At 38.3% G+C, this 6000-nt stretch overlaps 1 protein-coding gene across 16 annotated transcripts in view; it reads right to left on the bottom strand.

Moving 5' to 3' along the window:
• The window catches only part of EBF3 (EBF transcription factor 3), a 127230-nt gene that overhangs the window by 19331 nt on the left and 101899 nt on the right, over positions 1-6000 (bottom strand). The window lies entirely within an intron of this gene.

The following is a 6000-nucleotide window of genomic DNA, read 5'->3' on the forward strand; positions in this document are numbered from 1 at the left end:
CTATCTATCTGTTTGCTACAATCGATGGCCAACATAGTACAGTACTCTATGTTTACAGATTTTCATACAAATAGTGTAAATAACATACATAACATGTAAAGATAGGTTACCTCTTTGAGACTTTTCACAAATCACAAAATTATAATTCATGGTGACTTTGTTGAAAAAGAAATATGTCACCTCCACTGAACCTTTACACATTGCTTTCACCTGTCATAGCTACACCTGCATATAGCTGCCATTTGAAGAATTAGAATCTTAGCTCTTTGTTCTATGATAATCAACAAAGACATTCTGAAACAACAACCTACTAGTCTTTAGTGTATTACTGGATGACAGACATGCACTGGAGAACAACAAAGTAAATCTGGAGCATGACTGCGGGCCATACTTGGTATTGCGTGGGTATGATGACTATATCAAATCACACCTTTTATACTAGTGGAATGGATTTATGGGTAACTAGCAATTATGACATATGCCCGGCTATTGCCTTTTTCAGATTTAGCCCCGTGGTCCTTTTTTTTTTTTTTCCAGTCTCCTGTTTGCCCGAGCACAAACCTAGCAGGAGGTACACTTAATCTTGCAAAGCTTTAATAATCTGTGAATGGCTGACTACAAACTGATGTAGGGCATATCATTCTACTGCTGCAATCCACTAGCCTTGTGAAATTGCAGGCCACAAATAGTAATTAATCTTTTTTTTCCTACCCCCTCAAATTGTAATTTTGACTATGAACTGTGCTTGGTCGTAAATCAGCGACACATACTGCTGTGTACAGTGCATGAATCATGATCAGGAGTGTTTGACTGCACACGTTGTGTTTAACAAGCTATAGACGAAGTCACAGGCCTTTATTACCATGCTGCCAGACCTAACACAGAAACCAAGCCTGAAGGCCCAGCCATTTGAGTTGAGATGAAAACACTGCTCCTATTAGTGGATATTACCTTGGAATGTTGATATAATTTTTAACCAAGCAAGTTCACCATGGCAAGTGCATCATAAATCAAAGCTTACTTTTCCCTCTTGGCATATGAAAACATTATTAGTTTACCCATTTGTTACATGAAAAGATGGCCAGGAACTTTGAAGAACCATTAAACCAATGTGTGATATACAAAAACTCTATTATCTATTTTTTTAATTTACATTACGTTTTTTTAAGATTATTAGGATTCAATATATAAAAAATACAGCTTGGGTTTGCATGACCATCTGATTTACAGGTTTTTAAAGTGATACAATCACAAGTGTGTAACGAGGGCTGCCATTCCTGGGCTCCTAAACTAAATGCTAGTTGATTGGCTTTGGGAATCACAGATTCTGAACAAACGGAATATCATAAAAGTGTCAGATTTTCTTATCTCTATATTTCTTATCAACAACAAAGTTTACATTACATGCAGAAAATTAGCATTGGCAGCCTCCATGTTTCAAACAAGACAAAGTCTCTTTAATAAACCTGGGTTTTCGTAGAGCTGGCACCAACTATTAAACACCTTTACAATGAAAGAAAAAATAGGAAATGCTATATGAAGGGTAAGTAAGGAGGAAAAGGGGCATTATTCATTTTTGGGAGACATTACCACCGAATACTTACCCAATAATGCTGGCATAGTTTTTTTTACACGGCTCGTTTTTAATAGATTAATCTAACCGATTTTACAGCCTTTCCTAGTCCAAAATAATTAGATACCGTTTCTAACAAGTGGTTGAGTTATTTGTCTAAACACAGAGCACTTATCTCATGGACAGTCACCCATGTATACACTCGATAACATGACAGAAAGTTGAAGACTGCAATTTGATTTGACATTCCATCATGCATTCCGGAGACAAAGGTCCACATAGGAATGTGAAGTAAGACATTTTCTTGTTAATAAAGAATTGATCCAATGTATTGATTTTACATGACACGGCTTTTGCTGAGATTTTGGCCTTCTTTTTACTCTCTCCTTCACTCTCTGCTGTATATAGTAAAGGCGTTCTCAATGAATGCCTGGGCATCTGTGACACGGAAGAAGTCTTAACTCTCTTGGATGCATATTCTGTATATATAAATGTATAGGACCACTCCATAATCAGGCTATTAATCATCAGAAGCTGTCAAAGCTGACTAAGGGGACAATTTGTCATCCCGCTGGCTGTTGCCTATACAAGTGTGCAAATCTGTGGTTTCATGCAATATGTTGGGATTTCACTGGGTAAAAGGAGAACATCTAAATCTGGGAAGAAAGATAAAATATGGAGCCTTTAGGTCACCATACACAGACAGTAGATGCTTGTCTGTGGTTGACTGTTTTGTAGGGCAATTGTAATGGGTAAACGTCATGGAAATCCAACAACCAGTGGAATGGAAATGTTTTAAATCAAATCTAAGCCTTCTAAAGGCCTGTATTGTATAGAATTCATTATTAGATGCCATCACTATTAGACAAAATGGCAGTGATGCGCAAAGGGTATCTCAAAAACAACCAATCAGTTCCTGGATGTTATTTTGTAACCTGAACTACAGGATTCATCTCCTTGCGGCACTCTTTTTGCAATCACTATTACTCCATAAATGTCCTCATTTCAGAAAGAGAAAAGCAGAAATTCCCATCCTTCTGTAATGTGCCCAACTATATTCTCTGCTTGCCTAATTACTGTGACTGTTTGACTTAATGAAGCCGGCATGATGAAAAGTGGTCAAGAAAAAGATAGATGGTTTCATGCTATTGATTTCATGCAAATGTTAGTGACAGGTGATAGAAGCTCTAATGCAAGCTTTCAGAAGCTTTATGACTTGTAATAACTATAGACTTTCATCTCTGAACAGATATTTCCATACATTTGAGATGCACTTACAGGGTTTTCCTCTTTATAGATGTAATTGAGAGTGTCATAGGGACCCATTCTGGCCCTTAGATGTGTCAGTGTCAAACAATACACAGACTATTTTTTTTTTACTGTTCCCGCAGGCTAATATGATTGATCACAATCTTATCCAGGCCTAGAAAACTAGTAAAATATCTAGCAATATTGTGAATTTAGACTCATTTCTCATTAGGTACTATCTGCAAATGGGTCCTCCCAAAACATAACTCGTCAATTTGCCTTCATCCAAAAATGGCCCAAGTAATCCCAACTAAACATCCATGGTTATGCTTTACCTGCTTTACCTGCACACAGGTATTTAGTGGAACCAATCTACTTCTACTAATAAATTAACTGCAGATACAAACTAAGGCAGATTTCCATGGGCATACCCTCTGGTCGCCTGCATTGGTATACCTTCAGCCCTGCTGTCCAAAGTATTGGAGACCACTCAGTGCTGTCATGTATGAGTAAGATATAAGCTTGTCCTGTAAATAGCCTGAAGACCCAAAATAAAAAGGTGTATTATGGAAATTTTGCTGTCTGGAGTTTTGCTTTAAGTGACGTTTGTCAAGTGAAGTTTAAAACAACATATAGTACCTTTGGATCACATTCCTTATGCTAGAATTATTTTAAACCTTCTCATTAAGCAGCAATATTTAATCTTTTTTTCTCTTGTGGATTTTCTTTCTTTTAATTTCATAAAACAGTGTTTTTTTTTTTTAGAGTGTGGTAAGGGCACTGGGCTGTTAGCATCCTGGTGGGCAGGTACCAGCTTCCTCCCTTTAAAAAAATGCTACTGAATTCACCAGTTGTTGATAAAAAGAGTAGAAAATATAATTACATAAACAATTGCTGCATTAAAGATGGAACGTCTACCTAATGGACTTCAAACCACCAAGAGTTCACAGGAAAGCAAAGAATAAATTAAAGAAACAAACGTTGATGTTCTACCCCGCTGCTAGACAAAATAAGGAGGAGAAGAAATTTCATTGGCAAAAGCTCCAAGTGAAGTAGGAAGCGTAAGACCTTTTCCACACATCTAATAAATCCTTAGTGTGTCGAGTTTACAAGCCAAGAGTCCAGCAGAGCCAGGGCAAGGCACTGGCACGTCCTAGTCACACAGTACTGAGCTAGGCCAATCAATACCACTTTCCTGTTTTAGAACTGGGTAATTATGAGGTGGAGAGATTGCCTGACCTTTCACCTGCACTGCATTACTTTGCTGATATTAAGATAAATTGCCTGATTTTGGGTAAACATATGCTGCAATTCAAACTGTCAGCACTGGTTTGCTCAGGGATAATTTGTATTGATCTCCCAGCTTCTTCCCAATTTTGCTTACTGACCTCGTGGATAATTAGAGAAAGGAGCCTTGGGTAACTTAAGAGTCATGGCTGCAGAAGTACATGGAAGAATAGAGCGGAATGTGTTTATCATAAAGTATGCGTGTCGCTGTTTCTCCATCTCGGAGCATCACATGACCTTGTAGGAAGCACTGAAATTAGTCATTAAATGTCAGGATCTCGTGTCGCTCTACACTGTGCAAATATTACTCCAGCATCATGTACAAAGCCCATTTACCAGCGACAGTTTGACATAACATAAAGGTTATGATAGGATTTTTTTTGCATCAAAAGGGCCATGAATGTAGCAAAATTAGGAGCCCCTTTCTTAAATAAGGGTGGTGTAATATTAAAAATAGGGTGGCCCCTTGTGTAAATCATCTTTTATTCCCTGCTGCTATTATTGCCAATCTTATTCAATAGGGTCGTGCGAAATAGCAATGATGATGTCCAAAGTGGAGTAACCCACAGCAACCGATCAAATTGACCTGCATTCAGCAGAGCAGGATTACTGATTGGATTGCCATACTGTGTATCGCTCTTTGCCTCATTGAATGAGCCTGTGTGACTCGATGAAAGCACACTAATTGGAGTAAAAAGAATAATATTCGGTATATAGAGCTCTGAATAGAGGGACAATGCTATCATTCCCGGTATGACAGATTTCTTGCCTCTTGTATCTGAAGCCATAAAGCAGGCTTCCCTTGTGAAATATCTCTGTATTAACTATGCAATAAGATATTAACATTCCTCATTTAATGGGAGGCCTTTTATCTGTTTGAAATACATTATTCGTCCTTTTAGAGATAAACTGTATTAATATCCATTTGAGCAGGCTAGTGCGGCCTAATGCATAGTCATTTTGGTTGGAGAGCTGCTATTTTAGAATAGGAAAATTACATGGCAATAAAAACCTGAATGAACAGGGGGAGTTGAAACGGCTAGAATCACATTCCATGCCAAATGAGGCAAGCAATCAGGCAGACCCTGGAAGAAGCAGATACCCTGTTATCAGAGGCAGGCCAACATCCACAGCAGGTCATACAAATAGGGTCTGACATGACCAAATATACTCCATGATTCTTCCGCCATGAAGCAGCCCGACGCTCCAAAACGATACATATTTAAATACTTCTGAGTGCTCTGAAGTTAATCCGCCAGCTCTCTGCGCATTCAAAGTCATAACAGGAGAAACAACCTAAATATTTAAGTCACTCGTGTGTACTTGGGGGATTAATCACGGCACAATCGATGAAATTTTAACGGCGTGTGATGTCAGTTCATGTTGAGAGAGCCGAAGCCAACATGGCAGGAGGCTTCAGTGTTGGGCTATCAGCTTGCAGATGTAAGAAAAACATATACATGAGCCATACGTGTCATTAATCTGGGCCATAACATCACACAAAATAAAATGTGTATATCTGGGATAAATATTTTGCCTTGAACAAAATTTTAGGGTATCTGTTCTGACGCAGTCTATGGATGTTGGCATGTATCTGAATGGTATCAAAGCATTTTTACTAATTAAATGTGTAGTTTGGATTTAATAATTAGGGTCTGGATTACTGCATATAGGTAAAGCCTAGGTATTCTAATGGGCTATGCCCTGGATCCACCATCTTTTTATTAGTAACACATCTGTATATACAAATATCATAGTAGATGGTGTGACTTCTAGACATATTGATGTGGTCTCCATTCCTGCACATTCGTAAATCTGGGTCAGTCATGAGCCCCCAAGAGGCGAAGTTGCACTTGTTCAATCTGATGGCAATTTCTACCCTATTCATGAAT

Source organism: Pyxicephalus adspersus, chromosome 10 (genome assembly GCF_032062135.1).
Source record: "Pyxicephalus adspersus chromosome 10, UCB_Pads_2.0, whole genome shotgun sequence".
Classification (NCBI taxonomy): Eukaryota; Metazoa; Chordata; class Amphibia; order Anura; family Pyxicephalidae; genus Pyxicephalus; species Pyxicephalus adspersus.